Source organism: Eulemur rufifrons, chromosome 17 (assembly GCF_041146395.1).
Source record: "Eulemur rufifrons isolate Redbay chromosome 17, OSU_ERuf_1, whole genome shotgun sequence".
NCBI classification, from domain to species: Eukaryota; Metazoa; Chordata; class Mammalia; order Primates; family Lemuridae; genus Eulemur; species Eulemur rufifrons.
This window is the reverse complement of record NC_090999.1, coordinates 67,642,800-67,658,631: the sequence shown is the minus strand read 5'-3', so window position 1 is coordinate 67,658,631 and position 15,832 is coordinate 67,642,800.

Genomic DNA, 15,832 nt, shown 5'->3' with positions numbered 1-15,832 from the left:
GTGAGATTCATAATGATCAAATGTAAAATGATGTTTAATATTTTAATTACTAAAGGACAGCAGGGTCAACACAGCAAACTGCTGAGAATCTGCAACACTGATCCTGGCCTGGACACGTGTGAGTGTGAGAGTCTGGCCTCCATTCTGCCCCATACAAAAGGGGTCTGTGGAAGTGCTCAGTTGGAGCAAACAGGAATGTGTTGTGTCTCTGAGATTTCCTGTTCCCTCCCCCCATTTTTTTTCCACAGAGATAGGTCCTTTGGTGAAAAGACATCTGTGCTTTCTTCTTTCTCTTCAAGACTGAATGTCATGATTTAGGACACACAAATGTAATTTCAACTTTGACTGCCTGCTGGTTTATTTCATGCACCTGCTCTTGGAGGAAGGAGAGACAGGATTTTAAGAGGCCATTTTCAGGCCAGATCTGACATTTGACCTGACATATCCCATAGGAACAAGGAAAACAAAAGAACTTATTCATAATTGGTGATTTAAACAACTGGAGAAACACATTTGCAATTATAGTTACATTATCAACACATAGTATTGTTTCTTTTCTTCTTATTATTTTACTTAAGTCATGAAAAGAAAAGGTAAAGATTTCTCTTTTTATTTTTATATCCCTTGTGTCAATCCTGTGTTGATTTGTAAGTTAAACTTTCCTTTCTTAGACTCAGATTTTTTTAATGTCCCTTTAAAATACTTTAAGTTTTGGAGTTAGGTACATAAGCCATTGCTTATGAAAATCTACATGTATAATTTTTCAGGGTCCGTGAATTTAATTGTTTCTAACTAAAATATCTTCTATTCAAAAATCTTTTCATCTCTGAGTATTAAGAAATTCCAAAGATGGAATCATTTTAAAGAGCCATCCTAAACAGTTTTGCTAAAAGTCTAAGACAACTAATACATTAAAGATTGATTTGACAAATAATTCTTGGTCCCTTAAATTGTTTCCTTAAATTGTTTACTATAGATCATGAATTTCTTCATGTTTGATGCCTTGAATTAAGGGAGTCCATCTCTACTACTGCAGAATAAAACCTTCCTAGAATAATTAATTTCTTGTAGATTCTAAGTTGTAGAGGCAGAGCAAGAAAAAGAGAAGTTGTAAATATAAGACTTATGCTTTGGCTTTATAGTGACACCATGTATTTCTCAGAATTGATGAACAGCAGATGTCCTGAGACTTGTGAAACATCCGCAGCAATCACTTGAAGGTGAGAAAATAATCTGATAAATTTCCTTTCTTGGTTTGTTCTATGCTGTCCTTATAACTATTTTTTAAACAAGTAGATTTTAGTTTCATCATTCCTATGTGGAATGTGGTAAAATCAGAAGTTTCACAGCTCCAGAATATTGTTCAGGATGGGTGGATCAGGTGATTTTGATTGTTTCATTGGTTAACATTGCCCTCTGCTACCAACACAGATAATAAAATTATCTTTTAATTTATGAATATTGTCTATGCTTATTTGCTAAATTGGTAAGGGTCAGTAACATGCACACAATGATGAGTTATTGATAGAATATCTTTCTTGATTAAATGTTGCCTTCCTGGGATGTATTCATATTTGGTGACAATTCGGGCAAAGTCAGAAACCTATTTCCAGCAGGTTCCTCTGTGGTCTAAGCAATCAGCTGGAAACTGCTAGAGTGAGCACACCAGGCCTCTCAGAGAGTCCTTTTCGCTTGTCTGGTTTGTAAAGCTTTTGCTTCTCAGAAAATAATGTGTTGGGTTTAGTTGCAGATTCTCTAGAAATTTGTAAAATAGAGGCATTAACCCTGAGAGGAGCCATCATATTCTGATACGGACAGTTCTACCTGAAGGGAGTAAATAAAAAGAATTCTTCAAAGAAGTATTGTTTTGCCTTATGCTGAGATGGAAGAGTAAACCAAGAATCCATGTATCTACACAGAATTAAGTCCTGTCTGCTTTTATTCTACTTTCCCTACGCTGGGGTTCTCCACTTGTATTTAGCCACTTATATATTCTCCCCTTGCATATATAGTAAAAAGTGACCCCAGGATGGTAACCTCTGGGAAAAACAACTTTTATTTTCTTTGATTTAAGACCATTTTTACATCTTTATCTAGTCTACACTACTCATCTTCAACCTAAAATAGGATTTGAAGAAACGTGACTCATGTTGGGAGATTCGCTAGCACTGCACCTAAACTTTTTCTCCTCGAATTTAGTCTCTTCTATTTATTTCTTCCTGATTCATCTTCTATGTCTTCAGTGTCAATGAGTAAACTTAGCGTAAAAGGAGAACTATAAGGGTCAACTCTATAAGGTATAAACAAGCAGGAAGACAAAAATTACCATCTGCACAGTGACTGCTGCTGCCTTTGATGATCTCTCTCTCTGATACTCTCAGATGTTTAGTTAACTGGAACCTCTGGTTCTCCACAGCCTTGAAGCAGCTGGAGTTGTGCCGTGCATCTTTGAAAGTCTGCCTGAATGACAGCTGGTTTAGCTATAGAACTGAAATCTGATCGCCTACATTCCTCACAGAGGATGAATAAATAAATAAGTATAAAGAGAGAAATACTCTCATGGACTATTCAAATCAAAAGAATTCATTGATCATCGCCCATCCAAGTACTAACCAGGCCCAATCTTGCTTAGCTTCTGAGATCAGGCATTATAGTTTGCTAAGAATTCCCTGTAGAATTTCACAGTAGAAAGTAGAGAGAGACGAGTACAAAAATATCTCACTTGTGGGCAAAATTCTACCTGTATCCACAGAAGAAGACCTCTTCAGAAGAGATAAAGGACAGGCTCAGGCTTTCTCTGCAGAAAGCTGAGGAGAGGGTGAGCCAGAGGTTATAAACTCTAAGCTTCTACCAACTCAAAATGAAATTAAGTTTCTGATTTATTCTGTACCAAAGTACTATTTTATCCATTAGATCTTATCTTGGAGGGATTTTGCATCTTCCATATCCCAAATTATTAAACATGAAATGATCACTAAAACATAAAAATGTTTTTTTTTTTTTTTTTTTTAAGACAGAGTCTCACTCTTTTGCCCAGGCTAGAGTGAGTGCCGTGGCATCAGCCTAGCTCACAGCAACCTCAAACTCCTGAGCTCAAGGGATCCTCCTGTCTCAGCCTCCCGAGTAGCTGGGACTACAGGCATGTGCCACCATGCCCGGCTAATTTTTTCTATATATATATTTAGCTGTCTGTATAATTTCTTTCTATTTTTAGTAGAGATGGGGTCTCGCTCTTGCTCAGGCTGGCCTCGAACTCCTGAGCTCAAAGGATCCGCCCACCTCGGCCTCCCAGAGTGCTAGGATTACAGGCGTGAGCCACCGCGCCCGGCCAAAACATAAAAATGTTGATTGAGAAAAGATGCTTGGAAGAAGCTAAAGAAGAAAAGAAACAAATTGTTAGAAAGGTTAGGAATTTCCTGAATAGAAAAGAGCTCAGGCATACAAGGAAAATCTGAACCTTTAGCAAAATCCTAATCAAACCAAATAATAATTACTTACTACATGTCTGTTATTTGCAAGTCTCTGTCCTAAGGCTATAGTGGAACCAGAGTGAATAAGATGCAGTTACTGATTCAGAGAACTGAGTGTCCAGGGAAGATGACAGACATAAATACATAGAATTAGAAAGAAGCTACTAAAAATTTTGGAGAATGGAGTCTAGAATACGAAAATGATTAAGGCATAGCTCAGGGTCTATAAATCACACTTTATGGAAGAAAATTTTGTTCTTCCTCTCCTCACTAATAAAGCTTTTTGTGATGATTATCCTAAGGCTTCAGTGTCTATCCTTTCATTGGTACTACAGTATCATGAATATTTAGTATTATATTATAATAAGTCTGGAAAACAAGTAGTGTGAATCTTTCAACTTTGTACTTGTGCTTCAAAATTATATGTTATTTTGTTTCCTTTGTCTTTTCATACAAATTTTAGGTAAGTTTTTGAATACATACAAAAAATATTGCTGAGATTTTGACTGGGATTGTATTAACTCTACAGATCAAATTGGGAAAAATTGAAACCTTAAAAATATTGAGTTTTCCAATCATGAACACATCATATCTTTCCAATTATTTATCTTTCTTTCATTTCTTTTATCAATGTTTTGTACTTCTGAGCATACAGATCTTTTATATATTTTATAAAATATAAAAAAATATATTTTATATATTTTAAATATTTTGAGATTTATATGTATATATATGTTTTATAATTTTGGTGCTATAATTGTTTAAAATTTCAAAATCTAATTGTTCATTACTAGTATATAGAACTATGATTGATTATTATATATCATCCTTGCATTCCGTGACTGATAAATTTATTTATTAGTTCTCAGAAGGCTTTTGTACATTCTTTAAAATTCTCTACATAGAAAATCTGGTCATCTGTGAATAAAGACATTTTTTCCTTCCCTTTCTTTTTCTTATCTTATTTCACTGGCTAATACTTCTAGTATGCTTTGTATGATAGTGGTGAGAGATGAAATTTTTACCTTGCTCTTGATTTTAAAGTATTCAATCTTGCTACATTATTATGTTAGCTGTATGGTTTTTAATTTTTTTGAAGCTCTTTATTTCATTTATAGATATTCTTTTCTATTCCATGTTTGCTGAGAGTATTTTTTTTAATTGTGAATCAATATTAAGTTTTGCCAAACACTTTTTATTCATCTATTAAAATGATCATAGGTTTTTCTTTTTTGTTAATTTGTTGAATTCCATTGATTAATTTTCAAATGTTGAAACAGCTTTGCATTCCTGCGGTGAACCCCACTTGATCAAGATAGATTATCTTTTTTATATAGTGTTATATTCAGTTATAATAGTTAACATTTGGTTGAGGATTCTTGTGTCTATGTTGATGACAGCTTTTTTAGTACTTTTCTTATAAAATTTTTATCATATTAAAAAGCTTCTGTACAGCCAAGAAAACTATCATTAGAGTGAATAGACAACCTAGAGAATGGGAGAAAATATTTACATGCTATACATCTGATAAATGGCTGATAACTAGAATCTATATAGGGCTCAGGAAAATCAGCAAGAAAAAATCAAACAATCCCATGAAAAAGTGGGCAAAGGAAATGAACAGAAAATTTTCAAAAGAAGATAGACAAATGGCCAAAAAGCATGAAAAAATGCTCAACATGTCTAAACATCAGGGAAATGCAAAACAAAACCACAGTGAGATACCTCTTAACTCGAGTGAGAACATATTTTATAAAAAAATCCTAAAATGACAAATGTTGACATGGATGTAGAGAGATAGGAACACTCATACACTGCTGGTGGGACTGCACACTAGTACAAAATCTATGGAAAGTTGTATGGAGATACCTCAGAGAACTAAAAGTAGAACTACGCCGGGCGCGGTGGCTCACGCCTGTAATCCTAGCACTCTGGGAGGCCGAGGCGGGTGGATTGCTCAAGGTCAGGAGTTCGAGACCAGCCTGAGCGAGACCCCGTCTCTACTAAAAATAGAAAGACATTATATGGACAACTAAAAATCTATATAGAAAAAATTAGCCGGGCATGGTGGTGCATGCCTGTAGTCCCAGCTACTCGGGAGGCTGAGGCAGTAGGATCGCTTAAGCCGAGGAGTCTGAGGTTGCTGTGAGCTAAGCTGACGCCACGGCACTCACTCTAGCCTGGGCAACAAAGTGAGACTCTGTCTCAACAAAAAAAAAAAAAAAAAAAAGTAGAACTATCATTTGATTCAGCAATTCCACTACTGGGTATTTACCCAAAGAAAAAAAAGACATTTTATAAAAAAAGACATCTGCACTAGAATGTTTATAGCAGCACAATTCACAATTGCAAAGATGTGGGAAAAACCCAAGTGCCAATCAATACATGAGTGGATTAACAAAATGTGGTACATGTATATCATGGAGTACTACTCAGCCATAAAAAATGGTAAGCTACCTCTTGTATCATCCTGGAGGGTGCTGGAGCCCATTCTTCTAAGTGAATTATCACAAGAATGGAAAAATAAATACTATATATACTCACCATTAAATTAGTACTAATCGATCAACACCTATGCACATATGGAAGTAACATTTACTAGGTGTCAGGCAGGTGGGAGGGGAAAGGAGGGGATGAGTAAATTCACACTTAAGGGGTACAGTGTGCACTGTCTGGGGAATGGGCACACTTGTAGCTCTGACTTGGGCAGTGCAAAGGCAATTTATGTAACCAAAACTTTTGTACCCCTGTAATATTCTGAAATTAAAAAAAAGAAAAAAATTCAGTGGTTGTGAAAAACCATTAGGTGAAAGAATGTTGGTGAAAAAGATATGTTCACATATGTCACTCCACAGATTACTTGATAATTATGAAGGGGAAAGATAATTGACAAATCTAGCAAATACTACCTTAGCCAAATGATTTAACTGAAGATCACTCATAATGGAACATTCTGAAATCATGTACCTTCAGATGCAATGCATCTGAGAATGACACATCTCTGTAGTACCATGGCCATAATTATTTAAATTGAATCTAAGCATGAAGAAATTATCAGACAAATCCATATTCTGCAAAACAACTGGCCTGGATTATTAAAAAATATTAATATCATAAATGATTAAAAAAGGAAAAGCCTGGAAAACCATTCTAGATTAAAAAAGAATATGGAAATGTGACAATGAAATTCAATGTGTGATTCTTGGTTAAAAAATAAACTATGAAGCACACTATTGAGACACTGGGGGAAATTTGAGTAAAGACTATGTGCGATAATAGCATTATCTTAATCTTAAATTTCCTCAGTGTGATCATTGTAATGGGGTTATGTAGAGAAATATCCCTGTGCTTAAGTGATGCTTAAGTATTAAGGGTTTAAGTCTCAGGATGTTGGCAGGTAACTCTCGAACGGTTCAGTAAAAATAAGTGTGTATGTTTGTATTAGTAGAAAAATAGAAAAAGAATTAAACAGTGACAAAATGTTAACAATTGGTGAACCTAGGTAAAGAATGTATATGTGTGCTCATGGTACTAGTCTTTAAAATTCTTTGTAAGTTTAAATTTTTTCAAAGTAAAAAATTGGGAGTAAAAATTAAAAAAAAAATTTTATCTGGTTTTGGCATTAGAATAATGTTGGCCATATAAAAGTGAGCAAGGAAGTGTATTTTCTTCAATTTCCTGGGAGGATTTTGTAACAAGGTAATATTTCTTCCTTATACATTTAGTGGAATTCACTAATAAAATAACTTGGCCTTGGAGTTTTGTTTTTTTTTTGACAGGATTTAAACAATGAATTCAATTTCTTTAATAGATAGAGAACTATTTCAGCTATATATTTCTTCTTAAGTTTTGATGGTCTGTGTCTTTTGAGGAATTAGTCCATTTTATCTAAATTTTAGAATTGTGGGCATAAAATGTATTCCCATATTATCTGATAATATCTATGGAGTCAGTAGTGATCTCCCCTTATCATTCCTGACATTGGTAGGTTGCATTTTCTTTGTTCCTGATCTCCCCCCCACCCTAATTAATCTGTCCAGAAGTTTACCAATTTTATCTTTTCAAAAAATAAATTTTGAGTTTTACTAACTCATTTATTATTTTTCTCTTCTCAAATTCATTGATTTCTGCTCTTATCTTTATTATTTTTTTTTTCTGCTTGCCTTAGGTTTAGTTTTCTCTTCTCCCTCTAGTTTTTTAAGGTAGAAACTTAGATTACTGCTTTCAGACCCCTCTGCTTTCCAATATAAATATTTAATGCTATAAATTTCCCTCTAAACACCATTTTTGCTGCAAACCACAAATTTTGATATATTGATTTTTCATATTCATTCATTTCAAATTATTTTTTAATTTTCCTTGAGGTTTCTTCTTTGACTCACGGATTATTTAAAATTGTGTTGTTCAGTTTTCAAATATTTGGAGATTTTCCAAAACCTTTGTGTTATTGATTTCTATATTAATTCCATTATGATGTGAAAACATACTTTGTATGGTTTCTATTTGAGTTGATCTAGTTAGCTGTGGGAGTGTGTTTGAGGCATGCTGCTACTATGGTTACACTCAGTGTACCATGAGCTTCGAATTCCTGCAGTCATACCTTGTGTTTGGCATGGGAATTTATATGCTAAAGTCTCATCTGTGTGCTATGCTTTAGGTCCCCTCTTGAAGCTTTTCCTTTGGAAAGTTCTCTCAGTATGCTCATGTTCCACTTCTGTTCTCTCTCTGCAATATGCTGTTGATAATTGTAAAAGTGGTTTAGTTGCTAGTGGAAGGCATGTGGCAGAATTCTCTGCTGTTCTCATTAAGCCTCAGTCTTAAGCAGACACTGAAACCTGGATCTCAGACGTGCAGTCTTCTCCCTTCTCTCCACCTCCCTTCTCACAGTTGTGACCCTGGGGCATATCCTGCTCCTTGCTGAGGGGTACATATTTTAATCCCTCTGTTTCCTTCTTCAAGATGATCTGAGTGTTCTCCAGTGCCCTAATGGTGCAAGTTTCTTCCTCTCTCATGACTGTTCTTCCTCAACAGAATGAACATGTTTTTAAGGCTCTTTCATAACTTTTCTATATCTGTTGGAGTTCACGGAAGAAAGACTGCAAGAGAGCACCATCTCCCCCAATTTCTCTTAGCTGGGCTTCACACTGTCCCACCAGCCTATACTTGGCCTTCACCAATTCATCTTACAGGCATCTGGTTGTTGATCATGTCTGACCCATGAAAGCATGTGCTCTGACTTTTTATCGTTGCAGGCACCAATCTCTTCTCAGATTTGGGGCCATTGTTTGCTCTGTGAACTCAAGTTCTCTGATGAATCAAAAAGATCATAAAGTTTAAATTAATCTTTCTCTTTTTCATTGTAAGAATGAGAGTGACACTTTTTTCACCTCACCATATCCTGGAAGTCCTCACTTAGTTTTCTGTTTAATTTTCTAAGAGGAGAGAGCAAGACAGAGCTTCCCCAAAACAAGAAATGGATCTAGGCTTCTCTTACTATGTAAGATATGCTTGTCAAGAAAGGGAGAGTCAAAGGAGATAAGCAAAAAGAATAGATCCTAAGAGAAGATAAACAATATAGCCTCCAAGTCTTGCATCCACTTCTTTCATCTAATAGAAAACTACTTCGAGCACAAGGCCCCAAATTGCGCTGGGTCTTGATCCTCCAAATTAACCTTACTCTTGGGAGTATAGTAAGGAACACAGAAGAGAAGAGTTATCCTAAAGGCCAAAACTGCATGAAGTGAGGTTGACCATTATTTAATAAGTATTCTTCATCTGTAGCTAATATTTTAAAGTAGGCATACTAATTTCTTCACTATAAGTTTCCCTGTAAATTTATTTTGTCAGGCAATAGATTAGAGTTCTCATTTTGTTTTTGTCAGACTCTGGATAAGGTATTTAACCTTTATGAATCTCATTTTTTTAAATCTGAAAATGGAAATAATATTACAGTCTCAACTATGCGTTGGAGCGATGAGTACCTCATGAGGCAATGTTCTTGAAGCCCATTTGACAAGTGTAAAGGACTAATCAAGCACTTAGTACAATTTCTGCATTTCTGTATTGTTACATATTCTTAAAGCTAAAATGGGGAGAACAATCCCAAAGCCTTGTGTAGAATCAGAGCACTCCCTTCTCTGCACATTCTGGATAAACATTGAAAATTTCCTATTCTTTCCCATTTTCCTCAACTCCTGCCTTTTTGCCATCAAGCCATTATGGCTATTCAACAGCTCCCTCAGAAAATTGCCACACAAATGTTTTTTGCTTCCAGCTACAAATAATTTTCTTGATTCAATATTTGTGTTGCCAACTCTTTATCATACACAAGTTTCTTCGTGATCTCCATGGATGAGGTATCTTGAGCTCACAGACTTATCCATTTTGTGCTGGTTTCCCTTTCAGACGTGACATCATCAGTTCTTCAAATTGGTAAAAACCTAAGGTTTTTGGCAGAAGCAAAATGAAACCTATTTATGCAAGCTGAAGTTCAGAGAAATCTTATGAGTAAACAGAATGAGGAAAGGAGACAAAGGTAGACCCCATGGGGATGGAAGGAAATTTAGAAGCTTAGGCTGCCCTTCCTCCCAGTAGCATTGACTTTCTCCTTTCTGAATCTCTGCCATCTTTAAAATTATACTAAGAAAGTATAACTATGAAAATTAAATGATATACTAGCTTTATTCAGTTTGTTTATCAATAAGAGAGATGATGCATTTATTTGATTTAGTGAATGTTAATTACTCTTTTATTACATATTGAATTAATTTCTATTTATCATTATTATTTTGATGTATGAAATTATTTAAATTTTAGTTAATTATTCATTATTTTGCTCAAGTAGATGTGGTTGTGATCATCTTAGACTTTCTTCTTGGAGTCAAATTGTTTTGGCAAAGAAACAGAATCCTTACCTTTCTGCTAGTTGAATAATAATTATACAGAATTAACTTTAATAGTAACCTCCTATATTTTTACTAAACTAACCTTTAAAATATCTTTCAAGTATTTTATTTTGTCATCACAATAATTTGTAAAATATGTTTTGATTATAATTTTTCCTATTTAAAGGAAAGTAAACGGAGGCTAGCACTATGAAAAGCCTTGCCCAAGATTCCACACCCAGGATACAGACTCACAGATCTTTTGTCTCTTTTCCACAGTAAGGTGCTACTTCCTTGTAGTTATCAATTTGGATGTATCTGTATATGTTATAAGATATACACAAAGATTTTTGTATGGCAGTGTTTATGCCTGTTTTCTTATACAAAATAAGTATTTGTTCATCAATGAAAAGAAACACAATAGTGTCAAAAATGTGTCTTGCAATTTCCTTTTTTGTTTTGATTTTCTCCTTTAGGAAGCCCCTGATCGTGCAGATTATCATTTAGTCAAGAAATTGTTCTTTAATTGTTTAAAGACACTGGTGGTTCTTATGTGCCAAAGTCAGATTAGACCTTTAGTATTAGTAATAAATGTCACCTCTATCAGTTAACATAAGACTTTAAAAATATGTTCTACAATCCCAATCTTTTACAAATAGTGAACTGAGGGTTGCAGTGTGTCAAAATAGAAGGCACTATTGATGGTTAATTTCTGGTAGCTTATTTTGAATTCTATCTCTCCCAACACTCATGACCAGCATCAAAAAAGCATCATACATTCTACTCCTTGTCAAATGCCATGAACAGTGGTGAGTCCTATGCTTCACTTCTGGAAGCTTATAAAGATAAGAACATATAGATTCTCAAAAATCAAAGATTCTGTCCTCTTATCCTTAACAGCTAGACTGTCAGCCTCTTAATACTCTTAGGACAGTGAGAATTGAATCCATCCAGCTGCTAGTTTACTGTGTTGCAATAACATGACTTTATTTTTCCTTCTTTTCCATGTATGTTTTCAATCATTTTTCCATGTGAAGTTTTAGTTTTGGAGATTGCTAAGGCCTAAAAGAAACGTTTTTTTCAGGGGTATGTGTTTTGCCTTTAATTTCTTCTCAGAATTCAGTGATCAGCTTAAAAAGTTACACTAAAAAAGTTTACATCTGAGAAAAATCATTTTTTCTTCTCCCACTAAGAATTAAACAAATGTTTAGATATGTTATAGCTGTATTTATTGAAGTTTTCACCAAATCATGGTGTGGGTGGGAAAAATGATCACCAAAGCAAGAATTATTTATGCCCAATAGTTTAAGTGCTAATCTGTGATGTTTTAAATTTTAAATAAACTTGTTTATTGCACATATCTACATTATAAATAGCAAATATTTAAACAACTCTCAAGTTTGTGTTACATAACTATCAATAGGAAACCAAATACTGAGCTGCTATCATTCAAACAAGAGACTATCATATAATTCTTTTTCTGTCATTACTTACCCTTCTCACTATTATATCTCAAGTGAGGTTTTAATTATGCTACAACTATTAGACATATCTTATTTCTTCTCCTAAGTTTTACTCTATCTAAAATATGGAGCTTGCATTTATCAACTTCTAAAAAGAAGTATAAAACCGAAGACATCTCTGTAGGGTATAAGGTCTTATGACAATGAAATTTATGTTTCTAAATTTTATTTTAATGTAAATTATGGCTACCTTCATAGTACTCTCCTGCTTATTTCTTATTCCAATAAGAAATAATTTTGAAAGTCTACCCATTCTTAGAGAATTCTAATCATGAGTTCTTTTTTTTAGCATTAGAGAGACATTTTAAATAAAAATGTGAATCACTTTAAGAAAATCCATTTTCGGGGAAGTAACAAGATGGCTGACCAGAAACACCAGCTGCCAGAGTGTCTCAGTAAGAAGCAGAAGTTTTAAATGCAAGACAAAAAATGAATAAACAGACAAACATAGATTGGGTGTGAGTCTGAGGGAGGGGTGCCAGAACCTTCAGGAGATTCCACAGGGAGAAGCTGCAGAGCAGAACAAAAAGGAGCAAAGTATCAGCAGAGATCACCCCTCCCCCGCCCCCTGCCACAGGCTTGGAGTTCAGCAAGAAAGGGCAAGTGGAGCAGTTTGTTTCTCCCTCCCCTGAATCTCAGACAGTCATAGCTTCTAGAGCTGCCAGAGAGACTTTCAGCCCATATGAGCTGAGAGGCTGCCACCACCAGTGAGCTGGGAGCTTCTTGTGGACAGGGCACAAGGCTCCCAGTCCCCTGGGTGCTTCCTGTCCCAAAGACCCCAGCTGGGATGGCAGGTGCCATATTGCTTCTCTACCTACCATGTGCTGTTGTCCTCCCCAGGGGGCGTCACCTCTGCAGGTTTTGTCTTGCTCATTCCCCCACAACATTTCTCAACCCCATCCCAGACTGCTGGAGCCACAGGGGTCCAGTGGATAAAAGAGCTGTTCATGACTCTAGAGCCTGGACAGTCTGGGTGGACTGCCTCCTGGGGAGAGGGTCAGAGATGAGCAAAGTGCTAACATTCCTTCATCCAGACTCTTTTTCTCCTCTTCTCTTGCCCTATCTACGACTGCTGAGACAGACAATTGTGCCACCACATTGAGGCTTCCACACAGTGTGGGGCTCAAAACTTTCCTTTTGGAGTCCTGCATTGGAATGAGGGGTGCTTGGTCTGTGAGCTCCCTGCTTGCTGGCCTTCCCTGGTACTGCTTGCCCAGCAGCTCCATCAGAGCAGGGAATGCCCCGAGGCAGAGGGATATTGAACCTGCTTGGGCACCCCATGGCACCCCGTAGCACCCCGTGGGCTACTCAGGAACACCATGCTTCTCTCTGACATGGTGAGGGATTGATCTTTGGGGACCCAGGGATGAGCCCGAGGCCAGACCCCATAACCTCAGGTCTCAATCCCATTGCTCAGGGGCATAGAGGGGATATTTGTGAATTAGCCTTGGTAGGCAAGGGATCCCAAGTGAGCAAATCTGGGGAGAGAGTGCAGTGTGGGTCCTAGCTGCAGCATGCTCATGGGGCAACCCTCCCCCCACCAGAGGTCTGCACTCTCAGTTCAGGCCAGGATCCTGGGCAGGAAAACCCCTGACCCACAGCACAGTCCTGGAGGAGCTCAGCTGGCTTGAGCTCTTACCTGCCAGCAGATGCTAGGAGGAAAACCTGGCATGGAGGATCAGGGAGAGGAGTCAGACTCACTCCAGACTGCCCCATTATGAATCTCAAATGGACCTGCCTCCAAAAGGAGACTTTCTGGTTGGGTGGAGTCACTTCAGCCCCTCCCTGGCAGCTTTACCCAGAAGCTGGGAACAGACCCATAACCCCTGCCGAAAAAGCTATACTGCCAGCTTTTGTGGAGCCTGAGGGCAAGCTCATTCAACCCAGCCCAACTCTACTCCTCCACCCACCTCTGCTGTGGCAGAGAATAAGGACTTACCTGGAAGTTCCAGGGCCCAACCCACCACCTTGGGCATTCAAGTGCTTCTCCTGAGGGACTAGAGCCAGTCAGAGGACCCCAAAACAACATTGCAGCTTGTTCCTTTTAGCAAGTGCCACCTACTGACAGGGGTCAATTTTCACACCCTTTACAGCATTTACTAACTCATCATAAAGGATATCGTTGATTCTCACCCACAAGCACCACCTACTATCTCAGAGATTAAACTGGGCATGCCATTATAATTTACAATGTTAAGAGGACAACAGGAATGGGGAAAGAGGAAGGATTTCAAAGACCTCCATCTTCTTTCATCAAAGAAAGACAGAAAATCTTCCCACTCCCATAGCTCACCACTTTTATAGCCTACAAACAACTAGGAACTGAGAAAACCCCTGCACTAAGGAAATCTATAACCAAGGCATCCATCCAGAACCTAGATTGCCATCAAAGCACCCACAAAAAAAACCAAAACTTCTTACACAACATATGCTACAAACACACTATATGAGTGAGGGAAGGGGGAAAAGCCCTATCTAAACAAAAGAAAATCCAAAAATAAGAAGCAACAGTTGCTCCAGATGAGAAGCAATAAATGAAAGAACTCTGGAAGTATGAAGAATCAGAGTGAAAAGATACCCCTAAAAGGGAACACCAGCTCTATAGCAGTGGATACCAACCAAAATAAAAATATTGAAATGACAGATAAAGAATTCCAAATACGGATTATAAGAAAGCTCAATGAAACCCAAGAGAAAATGGAACACCAACTCAAAGAAACCAGAAAGACAATCCAGGAAATAAACAAAATTTTACTAATGAGAGAGACATATTTTTTTTTAAAAAAAACCAAATAGAACTTCTAGAAGTGATAAATTCATTTAAGAAAATACAAAACTCAGTGGAAAGCTTTAAGAATAGACTAGACCATGCAGAAGAAAGAATCTCACAGCTTGAAGAAAACTCTTTCAAATTAACTCAGTCAAAAATGAAGAACAGAGAATTAAGATGGATGAACAAAGCCTACAAGAAATATAGGATTATGTAAAATGGCCAAATGTAAGAATCATAGGCATCCTTCAGGGTAAAGAAGAAAACGCACAAGTTCTATAAAATGTATTTGAGCAAATAATTGGGGAAAACTTCCCTGGTCTTGCTAGAGATTTAGACAGCCAAGTATAAGAAGCTCAATGAACACCTGGGAATTCATTGCAAAGAGGCAATCAGAAGACACATAGTCATCAGACCAGCCAAAGTCAAAATGAAGGAGGAACTCCTGCAAGCTGTAAGGCAAAAACATCAAGTAACTTATGAAAAACAATCCATCAGGTCAACTACAGATTTCTCGACTGACACCTTATAAGCCAGAAGGGGTTGGGGCCCCAACTTCAGTCTTCTTAATCAGAACAACTGCTAGCCTAGAATTTTGTATCCTGCAAAACTAAGTTTCACATATGAAGGAGAAATAAAGACTTTTCCACAGAAGAAATATCCGAAGATATTTGTCAAGACCAGACTTGCCCTGCAGGAAATACTCAGAACTGCATTATACATGGATCAGCACAAAAGTCATCCACCAGAGTAAAGCCACACAAAAGCTCGAGTGCAGAGCTCATATAAAACAATAATACAAGAGGTAAAACAAAGCAATAAGGTACTACTCAACAGGATGAACAGAAGAACATGCCACATATCAATTCTCTCAATCAATGTGAATGGTCTGAATGCCCCACTCAAGTGACATAGGTTGGCTGAATGGATAAGAAAAACAAGCCAATTATCTGCTGTCTCCAGAAAACACATCTAACCCACAAGGACACATACAGACTCAAGGTGAAGGGTTGAAAAAAATACTCCATGCAAATAGAACCAAAAAAAGCATTACTTAGCACATGTAGCTATCCTCATATCAGATAAAATTGACTTTAAATCAACAATAGTAAAAAAAGACAAAGATGGTCATTATATAATGGTAAAGGGATCAATTCAATAAGAATATACAACAATCCTAAATAT